Consider the following 13,968-nt stretch of genomic DNA (forward strand, 5'->3'; position numbering starts at 1 on the left):
ATTTCATACTATAAATACTGTACTATAGTTTGGCAGTTTGTAAATAAAATATTTACTTTTAACCATAGCTCATGATGTAGATATTATTTGAGTACATAAACAGAAAAAAATGGACTGTAAGAATATTTGGTCTCTGAGAAGGTTGACTATTAGTTTTATCTAATATCGAGGTACATTTACGTCCTTGTTCAGAATAGTTTTTCAAAATATCAATATCGAGATACCTTTCAAAGGTATTTCAGTGTCTCTAACGTAATTATTTTGAAAAACAAAAATGCCGTGAGAATATTGGTATTTAGTGATAGTTTTAACTCCAATCAGTAGCCGATATGTTAAAACATCAGCCATTTTGACGTTTATTTTTGTTCTGCTTCTTCAGAATCTGTATGGATAAGGCTATCATTTAGTATTCAAACAACATGGAAAGATAGCATTTACAGGCCAGAAAAGCAATTTGCTTTAACACTAAATGATAGCCTTATCAATACAAACTATGGAAAAGCGGAGAAAGTGAAAATCGTTAAAATAGTGACTGGGGTTTTAACAAATACAGATTCACTTATTGATCACTTGTTGTGCGAAGGAGCAGACATTTCTTTTATATAAAGGATACTATAAAATTGAGCCTTCGTGAATACCAGTTCCACTGTCAATTCAGTAGAAGTACATCAGTTGTACAGTCAGCCAGCAGCAGTTGGTCATCTTGGTTGGAAATTCGTAAAATAAAATTGAAACATAGGTTGACTCAATGTAGTTTAAAGTATATCTCGTCCAATCAACAATTTCCTGTCATTTTGCCAACGTTTTGACTTCGCATTCCCAATCACATTTTTACTTCTTTCTCAGGAACAATGTAGGCAAATAGATTGGTTGATAAACGCTCGGTAAAGCAATCAATTGTAACATAGGCCCAACGTTGGTTGGATAGACCTTCGTTGGGCCTACTATATGTGTTCCAAGTACAACATTCATTGCCCGAGTGTGTCTAAACGACTACTGCAGTCAAGACAATTTTCAGTGGCGTCGCCTTATGCAGTTCACAAGAGCACGTGAACCACCAAATATTGTGCTTTGTTTATTGTTCCTTCTAGAGTATTTTATTGCTACTTCACTGCATTCCTTCCTGTAACATTACAATCACCAGAAGTTCTCTTCAAATTTTACATAGAGTCTCCACTTGCTTTCCTCTTTGTATGCATTTCATTATCACAGCTCTGCTGTGAATGCGATGGGCTACCCTGTGTGTACTATGTAGTACAGGAGAGGAGGAGACCAGCAGAGCGGAGGAACTGCGGTCTTCTGACGTTACGTTCAAAAGAAGATTTGAACATGCAATGCTGATAGCTGTTGTTGACTAATTTCTAGTAATACGGTGCTTTAAACAGGATCAAAGAATAAAACTTTTCAATTGAAAATAGAAGAATAAAGTGTTTTATAATTCATTCTCTCAATTAGTTATCTGCATTTCTTTTTGTCTCAATTTCTTATAATAAAAATAGACTAAGGGAGCAAACAAAATTACGGCTTTCCAAGGTCATACGGAGAAGGATGGGAGATTTACAACTCTTCCGCAGAAGTTAACGGAGAATACATTACATTTCAATTTATTTTCAAGTTTTCTTTTAAATACGTATAATCTCCTACTTGCTAAATAAACTGAATGTTTGTAAGAAAAGCTAATAGCTTATGAAAACATAATGTACTTCGTAACTTGTTAAAATTGTAAAATCTTAACTTCTGTATTGTGAGAACCTGAAGGGAACTGACTTTGGAACTGGTTTTCTTATTTCAGCCTTCTTCTTTAACACATTCGAAATAGAAAAAGGGGAGTTTTGTTATTTACAGTAACGCATTTAGATGTAACACTTCTTAAAATATTAATTTTTTAAATGGTGTAACTTACTTCAGTTTAGAGATTGTATTTGACGCGCTGAGACATGATTCTCTCAATGTATTTCAAAGTGACAAAACGTGGAAACGTGTTGTGTGGTGGCATACTGGTTGATTTATAAATCTTTGCTATATAATTTCTTTTCCAAGGATCCCAGTTATGTATTGGTAACATTTCTGGTAGGCCCACAATCTTCAAAATTAGAGTTTATATCCACCGTAATACATGCCAAAATTAAAGTAAGCGTATACTGAACTATAAAAATATTAGCTGGCTATGCGTTGTACATTACTATATAGTCTTCATAGTCTTTATAGTTGTATATAGTCTTGATAGGTTCGTTCCGTTAGGTTCTCCTAAAATACTCTCTCAATACTAGTGAGTCTTAAGACCTGTTTCACATGGGAGCATTTTTCGGAATATTTCTTGTAGCAAAAATTTTGTCATTGCGCTATTATGTAGAGAATTCAGTTGAGCGATTGCAAATTACTGTATACCATTTAGTGTGCTGGCGGATTGTGAAAGATTAGAAGGAAGTTAGGGCATAATCGACCAAGTTAACCTGTATCCAGGGGGTAAAAGTGGATCTGAAAAGGAGGGGGACGGTAGGTAGCAGCATGACGCCATTCCGTTCCCCCTGCCTATCTTTGCCTATTGTAATTTTTTTAGGAACTGGGGGGACGCCGTACATATATTTTCGAGGTGGGGGGACGGCGTACCCTCACGTTCCCCACACTTTTACCCCTGCCTGTGTCATCAGAAAACTAAACAGTGTCGAAATTTCAAAAATTTAGAGTAATGAATGGCTGACGGATTATGAAATGAAAATATTGTTTTGCTTTCCTTGGCTTTTATTTGAAGGGACTTAACAGTGGACCTAAAGTTGTAATATACTTGGGAGATTTGATTGAAAAAATAAAGAATAAGAACTGTAAAGAACACGTTAGCACTGTTCTGAATTTAACTAGTATGAGCACAAGAAGCCATTCATGCGGAGTCTACCAGGTCCGGATCTTCACCTAGATCCAAGAGCAAAAACCCTACTATGTTCTTGAAATTTGATCCCTCTAACGCATCACGTATGAAAAGAATAATTTCGGCATTATTATTATTATTATTATTATTATTATTATTATTATTATTATTATTATTATAGTATTATGTAGTTGAGCTAACCACTTGTCTGGTTAAGATTGTTTTTAATTGCCTTAGAAAGCAAGCAAATAAAGCAAAAATTACAGAAATTTTAGTTCCTTCAAGTGAAGAGTGGGTATTTAAATGATTCTTGAAATCATGGCTGCAGTTAATATATATATATATATATATATATATATATATATATATATATATATATATATATATAAGCCTATATCATAGTTTCGGGGGGAGATTCCCCTTCCTAAAAGTATGCCTAGAAGGAACACTGCTAATGAATGGCCCCAATCTCATTTTTAATGCTCTAATTGGGGGTTAAGTTTTCAGACGTAGAAAATAAACCCATTTACCCTAATTCCATCGTGATTACAACTTTCTGCAATGCTACTGAATCATAAGGTTAAACGGTACATAGCAACGTTTCAAGGACATTGGAACTGAGATATTAACAAATTCTCTCTAGCAACAATTTGTAACATGACTGGTGGTGCACGTGGCAAACACATATTCACGAAATGGATGATACTGAGAAACACCTGGTTAACAGTTTATGTGTTCGCAAGAGAAATAAAGGCATATCTTTTTCTTTTCTTTATCACATTTGTTTTTATCAGTGAAACGTCACAATACTATGACCTACAGTATCGATAAACATTACTCACAACATTTGACTGATAGTGCGGCAATGATAAAAAAAAAAAAAAGTTTTTCTGTGGATTTTGACAGTGGTAAAACTAAGCCCGCAGCCAGGGATAAACTAGGAGGACTGCCCCTACTTTCAGAGCAGAATGCGTTGTTATTATGTGCTATATTAATACAAAGAATAAAATTGAGATATTTGTAAAAAAAAATGCTTTGTTTTAAATTCATTAAAACCATTTAAGAAAATATGTACGATATGTAAAAATGTGGAAAAAGAACTAGAACTGCATAATTGTCAAAGAAAACAGTCACGTATTCAGCAAAATTTATAGTCAAATTTCTTCGCAGCTTCTCAATGACATCAGAGATAAACTATAGTGCAGTGGTTCTCAACCTAATTCCTATCATGATCCCCATTTTAAAACATCCTCTTGCCAGCAACCCCCTTATAATTTCTGCTTTGTAGTAAGCTTATGTGTGATTTTTAATATATCTATTGCGCAGATCTAATGATATTCATCTATTTCTATAATATATAGTAATATTTCCATTTCTTGTATATAGTGGATATAGTAACTTCCCTAAAAGAGAATAGGTTAAAACCAAATTTGATCAGTTCATTCATATTACGAATATCGAATCCTATCCGTCATACTATTTCAAAATGGAAGCTGTTTGAAAATTTTAATACTTCATAAGCTCCTTTAAATTTGGGTCATGATAAAAAAAAAATAAAGTGATTTCTAATTTTGATTTTAAAAACTTGTTAAAACTTGTGGAAAAAGTTATTGAGTATTTTAAATGACTTGATAATATGCGTCACGAAGATTGAATCGAACATTGCCGCACTAGTGAAATCACACGATGCTCATAGGTAGGATCTCATTAGCTTACAATTTTAATTGTATTTCAATATGCAGGTTTTGTTGCATTTGTATTTTTCTGGTATTTCAATATGCAGTTCTCATTAGTTTCATATCGCACCTCTTTCATTTAAATTGATTTTTAAACAGCCCTGCACGTGTTCAAAATATTTAGTAGACCTGTTTTTTTCTTAACAGTGTTTAAAAATTTAAAAAAAAAAATATTACTATCAGAGCAAAATTCAAAATAATATTTAAAAATATTTTCCGGTATTATATTCTAATTATTTTTCTGTTCCGCTTATCTTCGCGACCCCCTAGGGGTCGTGATCCTCAGAGAAACCCTGCTATAGTGAGTAGAATTGGATGCACGGTAATAAGAGAAGGATAATAAGGGTAATAAGAGAAATAGCGTGAAGCACATATGGATTTGGCCAATACCAGGAAGGATAAAACATTGCCCTCTGAATTTTCGAAGGGTGTTCAGTTCTTGGAAGTACTTGCAAGACATACTCATTTGCTTACTCACGTACAGTACTATTTATTGACTAAACTAAACCTATTAAATACGTAGGTACTGTAATGGGTGAGTAAGCAAATAAAAGAATAATATTCTTTGACATTTATTCCGAAAAGTTAAATCTGTATCGAAAATCTGGGGGAAATAATTGCATCTCTTCCCTCCTCCGTGGGCGCCCATGCATACTACTGCAGCTTGAAACAAAATTCGGACAGAAAATTCATTTTGCAATGAAAACAAGGGATAAGAAAGAACTTTTTAAAAAAGAAAATACATATCCTAAGGAAAGTTAAAGAAGGTTAAAATCTTTTCCCAAAAATAACTATATCTCACGTTAGGAAAATGAGCTTTCCATTAAAAATAACGGAACACATGTTAACTGTTTTTGGAATATTCTGCTCTTAAATGGGGAAAAAGGAGCAATTTCTATATTACAAATTTCGACTCTTTATTGTGGAATTTCCAAATGTGATGACTCACTCAATCTAAATGTGTAGAATTCGGTAGAACTCTAATTAGAAATAAGAGAATACATGTTTCGACATTTTAGACAATTCCACTTCTTCCCGATTCTTTACAAAGAGACACTCAAAATCAGTATACATTCAAGTTGGAGGTATGAAATCTGTTATATTAATTTCGGCTCCTAAAGAAGACAATTTCTAATATTAAAATTTTTAAAATTCTTTTTCACAAAATGCCTAATGTGATGCTTCGCTTGTTCTGGAAGTAAAACTCATAATCAAAAATACTGTAGTTTAACATGTGTTGCAGTGCTTTCGAAAATTCTGCTTCGAAAGGGGAAAAGAGGGGTAATTTCTCCAATATTCAAATTTCTAGCTTTATACTAAACCTTATTCCTCCCATGCGAAGAATGGACACTTCAATTTGTTTTATAATAAACATTTTTCATTTCATGTAATAAACATGTTGAAATAAACACTTAACAGACGAATTTCATTTGTACAGCAGGAAGTCGTTTGGGAAGGCCAGGCCCAATTTGCACTCGCCCTTTTTCCAGTGGTTACATACGTGTGTGATGATGAGCTTTATGGTTCGTTGATAGATAATTTAATTCCGTTTTGGGTGTTTTGTAATCCTAAAATATTCTTCATTGAAGTGGATACTGTTTTCTATTAAGTTATTACTTATTCGCTATTCTTATTGAAGTTGATGATACGCATCTTCAGTATCTCACTCTAAAATTCATATCATTTCTTCAAAAACAGCTTTAAAGCATTTGCACTTAATGCTCTTCGATTGACTCTCCCTGCTCAAACAATAGAAATAATGAAAATTGAATACTTTCATGGCTTACGGCATAAATTCACATACAGTGTATGGACTAGGGATGGCCAATTCCGGAATTTTTACTTTTCGGATAATTTTGGCCATCCCTAGTATGGATTGTATTACATGCGTAAATTCACGGTAATAATTGACTGCCTTCATCGACCCCAACCAGTAAAGCATATAAAGCCGAGAAAGCAATCTGACTCTTTAGGAGGAAAGAACAGCTGCTCTAGTTTACAATTTTGCAAAAAGATAAGGAAATCCTAACAAAATAAAGCAGCCATAGGGTCAAAGGAGGAGGTACACTGGTACGAATATCAGAACGTGTCATGATAGCACGAGTAATAATAGGGGATAACACTTGTGAATCAGGAGGGCGTAAGGAGGGGAAAAGTTGCACATCTTGTATGTTAGGAACACCTGGTTCAAGTTCGGTCATATACACAGCTTCTGATGAGGCAGTGTTGTGACGAGACGAAGTAAAGCTTGAATACTGAGAGTTTTGGGGTAAAGGTCCGACAAACAACTCAGGCATTAGAGGACCAGGTGAATGTCGGGCAGGTAGATTACGAGCCTGACATTTACCACATTGACTATAATCATGAGTATTACTACTACAGTAAAAACAGGTAGGGGCTGACCAGGATACATAACTATAGCACGATGACCTTGAAATGTCAATTTAGAGGGAATATGATCATATGATAACAAAAATGTCTCTACGCTCAAAAGATATCTTTAACCATTTCCGAATGTCTCCCTTAAAAGCTAAAAGTAAGATATGATTCGTTTTCTTATCGTCCCACGAATTGATGTTGGAAATGTCATCATACTCATCAAGATAGTTTTTGATATCTTCCCTTGTTTGTACATGATAGTGGATATATGTCTCTAGATATTTGTACTTCAATGTTTCTTGCTACGTCAGAACTTAATTGACCGTCAGTTGTTTGACTTTCAGCTGATGTAGTATTTGAGATCATGATCGTGTTCAAACGCGTGTCGTGCGAGTATGGAATAAGTGTTTGTGTAAGAGCGTGTTTCTTCTTAGTTTTATTTATCCTTAAAACTCTGAGTTCAATACTGTCTAATAATTTACCTAATTCAGCAACAGGCATGAAAAAATAACTAATAAACCCTAAATGCTAAACATATCAAAAATCATATACTTTTTATAACCTAATGCAATAAAGCAACAAATGTCTGTCAACCATCTCGTGACCAGAAAAACACACGGAATAGAAAGAAAAAACTATCGAAAAAAATGTCCTAACCAGAATCGGTTCAGGTTCCACCAATGTACAGATACGGAACAATAACCTGCAGAAAAAATCGACTATTCGGCAAGGCACTTTCTTCGCAATAACGGGTAAAGAATTGCACATTTTTAGAAGTACGTTTTGCGTGGATTTTGCGTTAAACTGCCACTGTGATTATAAGTGAAACAGTTTTGGACAAAAATGTTAAATGCAACAAACTGCTAAATGAGTTCAGACAGCTTCCATCAATGTGGCTGTTGGAAACTAGCCAAAGAATTGGAGGCAAAGGGCACGCTGTTGAAATTGACGAGAGTGGTTTTGGAAAGCGGAAATACAACAGAGGTCGCATAGCACAGACCTGATAGGTAGTTGGAGGTATTCACAGGGACACGCAGCAAAATTTATGGTATTAGTTGAAAGAATGCTGCAACTTTGGACAATGTAATTGCCGACAATGTCTTGCCGGACCTACAATAAAAACTGATTGCTGGAGAGGGTATAGCAGGTTAGATACCCGTTTAGGATACCAACACGATACTGTTAACCACAGTTTATATTTTGTAAACCCTAATGACAGGGCAATACATAGCCAGAATATAAAAGGATATTGGGCTCGAGTAAAGCGTGACATGCAGCGGCGAAATGGGAGAATGAGCGCAATTAGAACAGACTCGTTCCTATGTGAGTACGTATGGCGTAACCGCATAGACGGCCTAAATTATGACAATGGAAACTATCCAGCCATTTTACATACACAGTGTGTCGGAAAAGTAACAGAACTTTTCTTGTTTAAAGTTAACCGTATATGTGAACTTTTTTTGCGGATGACTATATTTTACCTATTTCGGTATAAAGCTGGGGCATGAAGACAAGCTTTAGGCGCACCACAAAGTGGGTAAATATTGTAATGAGTATCTTCAACTGTGGCTGAAATGTACTAAGCATGCTTTTCGTTTTGGAGTGCCAATGGTGTGACTTGAACAGCAGAACCATAGTTCGGATTGCTACTTCTGTTCGTGTGTTGCGACAGGATTCTATAAGAAGAACAAGAATTCCATTTGATACCCCAAGCAGGAACGTAGTCAAGCAGGGAAACGGGTGAAACTCGTCCCCCATCTGAGACTATGGTCAAGGACAAAAGTGGAAAGGGGTTAAGTAGAATATAAAATACTGAGGGAAGAGAAAAGAAATGAAATAGAATACAAAATAATAATCCTTATCAAATCTACTCTCAGATTTAGTATTACGATTGTAGAGTAAGCATTATGAGACTAGTTTACAGAAATCCTGACTTACTACTTGATTGCATTCTGCGAGCTACTCAAACCAACATTCGTGACCCTTGCGAGAGTCATCTACCACCCTACGAGCCGTAGCTCAAGCTGCATCGACACTCTTGACTACAATGGGAAAGAGTTCTATTCTGATTTCCACTAAAACCTTAATTTCGATGCGATAACTTTACCAGTTTCGGGGCAAACGCTAAAACTATTTTCATCACCATTAAAGATTCGGGTGGGATCTTGAAGAATACCGGATGCGTTAATGCTTTGGAAATACTCCTCGAGTTCTTTAAACCACTTTCGAATAAATTCTTCGGTGACTGCTTTTCTTGCCAAGGTAATTCCTTCGGGAACTCTGCAAACTAATTCTGGGTTTCCTCGTAAGAACAATTTATGCCATTTCTCTTCTGGATAGCTCTCTTTAAAAGTTTTTTTTATTGTCACTTTTTACAATATTGTGTACTATATTCAATATATCCATTTTATTTCTTCCAAATCCAACTTTGGCTATTTCAGTAATTCACTCAACTAGCATCTTCTCTTCTGGTGGTGTTAACACTGGATCTGGTCCCATTTTCCTTTTCTTTTCATGTACTCAACCATGAATCCTATCTTGTATTATGCTTCGAGAAACATTGAACGTTCTGCTAACTTCACGTATAGTCATTCCATTTTCTACAGCCCTCAGTGCATTGTAGAAAGACTCTTCTGAGTACTGGTGAATTGGCCTCCGTTTTCCTTTCTGAACATCCATTTTCCATCCTTTTTCATTCATTTATATTTACTTACATGAAATGAGTAAGTGGAAACCTGACTTCAGCCAATTTGGATATTGATATTTGAAATTGCAGTAAAATTACCAACAGAGCTGACTTTTGGCTTTCGAGGCACCAGTACTCGGCCTTTGCATTTTTACCGGGGCTGACTACTGGAAAAACAAAGATTTATGAATCATGCTGCATATTATTAATAAAAGGGAAGTGAATACTTGGTCTGGGCATGTGATGGACGAAATTGCGCACATATGCGATAATTCCAGTACTCAACCCCGGGGGCTGACTATTAGAAAATCACTCATTTTTCAATTCCAGTACTCAGCCCCCCTATACAAACGAATTGTTCAGAATTTACAAAAATATTTTTATGTTTTCGTTTCCTTAATACATATATATAAATTATAAAATAACAAGAACATTTACTATGTTTATATTAAATAACAAATACACACTTGTAACAAAGAGTCTCGTCTGTAATTTTTTACGTAGCAGATCCACGCATTACAACATAGCGTCTTTGTCCACCTATTGCTGCAACACTTCGGTGTGACATGTGATCGACTATGTACAGGATGAATGACTAAAAGCTAAGCTTCATATTGATAATGGTCAGAACGTAACTTTTTTTATTTTTTTAATTTCGACAATGTGTAAATGGCTGACTACCGGTGAGGGGCTGACTAGTGGCACATTCACCCTATTTCAAGGTTTAAAATACAATTATTCTTGATATGTTTCGAGGATTATGAACGGATACTGGTAATTTTATTCTTTAGAGTTGGCAGTCCTAGTCTTCAACTAAAATTACTTAAATTTTTCTTAACCCTGCAATACGCGCGCGAGCTACTATTGTAGCCCAGCGTTTTTGTTTTCCTTGCCGCAAAGTTTGAGATGCTAACACAAAGGGTGTCTGTGTACCTTTCTATCAACTACCATTCTGCGTGTTTAATGTGTGGTTGAACGTAAAATCGAAACGAGCTCATTGTTATTCTGCTTGGAAGCTTCATGGGCTACATCTGTAGCCCGCGCGACTATTGCTGTCATAAGTGCGTTAAAAGTTTTTTTTTTTTTTTTTCATCATAGTTTGAATGTTGATCAGATGGTCAACGAGTTTGCAAAATGCCAGTTGTGATTAGGAATGTTTTCTAGATTGCGATTGTGATAGGAAGAATATTTTGAGACGGAAGAACTGCATTTTTCGGACACAGAAATAGTGAAAATTCAGAAGATGTTACTGTGAATTCCGGGTGGCAGGAATCACTTATACCTGTTGATGATAGTGGTAGTAAAACAGTTGTAAAATGTAAAATGCCAGTTCTGATAGGGAATGTTTTCTAGATTGCGATAGTGATGGGAAGAATATTTTGAGACGGAAGAACTGCACTTTTCGGACACAGAAATAGTGAAAATTCAGATGATGTTACTGAGAATTCCGGGTGGCAGGAATCACTTATACCTGTTGATGATAGTGGTAGTAAAGGCAGTTGTAAAATAAATTATTATGTAGAGTAAATTATTATGTAGTAAATTATTAAAAGACAATTTCACATGAAAAAAAAACTCCTACTTGTAAAATTTGTACTCGTGCTCATAATATTTTGCTTCGTTTTCCTGGATCTAAAGGTGAGTCCAGGTCTGCGTTGTCGTAACTTGAATGTCTAGAATTGCTTTTTAGATGCAAACATTTTCAAACTTATAATGGATTGTAGTAACATGCATTGACAGTGTTAGAAAGAGATTTGTTCGTGATCGTGATGCAAAACTTACAGACGAGACTGAAATACGTGCCCTTCTTGTCATTTTGATGCTTTTGATGAGTGGTCAATGCTTGAAGGAAAGTGTGCATTGACCCTGCAATACGCGCGCAATCTATATATATATATATATATATATATATATATATATATATATATATATATATATATGTATGTATGTATGTATGTATATGAGAGTAAATAGCATATGTATAATTATGCAAAATAATAATCAAACTTTTGATAGCAAGAAATCATAAAAAAATATTTCGCTGAAGAGGTATATGTTTTGTAGATAATACGTTTATCTGTATAAAATTTTTGTAAAATAATGCGTATTTTTTAAAGAATTCCGACATATGTTAACGATGAAAAAAGTTCGAAATGTGCCAAATCGGTGCATTTATTGCTAAATATAAGTAACTTTTACAGTCGTATTCGTGTATTACTTTTGAAAAATAAATGGCGTTGATCGTCTTTGTATATACATAGCTTTCAAAATAAACATATTTCTGAAATTGCGTATAAGACCCTTAAAACAGTTTATAATTACATTTCTCCACAAGAAAGATAAAACTATTAAAAAACTAGCCAATATAATAAAATAAAAACAAAGGGCTACGGTGGTAGCCCGCGCGACTATCCATGTCACAAAAATCCGCGCGCCTATTGCAAGGTTAAGAATAATTTCTTGACAGGGGACCTAGGTTTCGTTGCTACACACTTGCTTAATTGCTGGATGTTATTATCAACCTTCAATGATGCTAACAAAGAGTGATGTATTTGACAACAATGGCGCACACATTCGGCGAAAATGTGATTATGTTTTAAGTGCAAGTCTAGATTTGAAAAAATTGAAGAACATTGCTAGCATTAAGGATAGTAATGCTACTGTTAACGTTGACAGGAATTCTTCGCAAATTATTTGTTTCCGCTTCGCTCCAGTGCAGCGTTGCCACACTTGGTACAATTGTACCAATTTCAGCCCTTTTTGTCATTCATTGGCCCGTTGGTACCACGATGGCATTTTCAGCCCCTTTTGTGAAAAATTTGGTACAATTCTACAAAATTCAGCACCATAGATACTATTGTGACTTAAAATTATTAATAATGTGTTGTTATGTCTTTAAGGGAAGGTTTTAGAAAGTGGACTGGTTTTACGTTTTTTATAAATGTCAGTTTATTTACCTTATAATCTTCTTACAATCTCCTTCGGTCGTGAAGTAAGCGAGAATAAGGTGCAATAATTTATATTTTAATATTTTATTATAACTACTGTTTACACACGAACTCGGGGATGTTTAATTTGTTCCTAGTTTTATATATTTTTTTCATATATGGCCATAATACCGTTTTGGCTTATTGGTCACTATGAAATAGAAACGTTTGGTTTCCTTATAATACATACTGAAGATGAAAACCGTTTTCTCCTTTTAATTTATTGCCTGTTATACTTCCTACGTGCGAGAAAAGTTTCATCTACTTCCACGGTTGTTCGGGGTCCTTCTATTTGGATGTTTTTAAAAAGTAATTTTTTAAAAAGAGCACTTTCTTGATTGGTACTCTTGGAAGAGGAGGAAGGGAGTGTTCTAGAACTTTGCCCCTTTTAGTTTCGTGTTAGAGAACCATGTATTACACTAAAATAATGCATTCAGCCCCTTTTGTTTCGATTTGGTACTATTTTTCAGCCCACTCCAGAGCTAGAACTGTGGCAACACTGCTCCAGTGACATCTACAAATGTAGAAAATGTGGAAAGTGTATATTCCTTTTGACAAAAGATAGAGTATTTCGTTAGAAGATCTTCAGAAATTGTTGATTATTTCAGGAAACAAAAAGATGAATCCTCGAATTGAAAATAAACTGTAATTTGATGTAAATTAATTTTATTTTAATATTTCGTGTGCATTATTTTTTAAACTGCTAATATAGATTAAGCGAGTATGGATGAAATGTGATAATGTGCATAGTTTACTATTTTGTTTCATTTAATTAAGTTGAAGAGTTATGAATAATAATATGAATTCATTTCATTAGGTGTCGTCACTTATACGTTTCAGAATTTGCAAGTTTCCAGTAATTTTTAACGAACCACAAAAATTAATTACATTTTTATTTCATATACTATCCAAAGGATTTAAACGATTGGAAAATCGATTTTCTTCTAGTTTCTAAATGTTTTAATACTGTATTAGGTTATTTATGTTCACGATGATTTTTTCTTTTATTTTGGCATTGTGCTCTCTCACTTTTGTCAGCCATTTTTGACTGCTTGTTTCACCATAGTTATGACCTATTAGTTCGTAGTGGAAAATATCGTCTTTATTTATGTATTTATTTATTTATTTTTGTAGGCCTATACTCCAGTTTCTTTTCACCTGCTCATTCCACCAGTTGTTCAATATCATCTATACTTATTGCCTGTATTTACCACTTGTTTCTTTCAGCCCACAGGACAAAGTTGCAGGATATTATACACGGAAAGTTTAAGAATACAATCACGTGTGAAAAATCTCCACATGATATCTTTGATG

The sequence above is a fragment of the Thermobia domestica genome, chromosome 11 (assembly GCF_964235325.1).
Source record: "Thermobia domestica chromosome 11, izTheDome1.hap1.1, whole genome shotgun sequence".
Classification (NCBI taxonomy): domain Eukaryota; kingdom Metazoa; phylum Arthropoda; class Insecta; order Zygentoma; family Lepismatidae; genus Thermobia; species Thermobia domestica.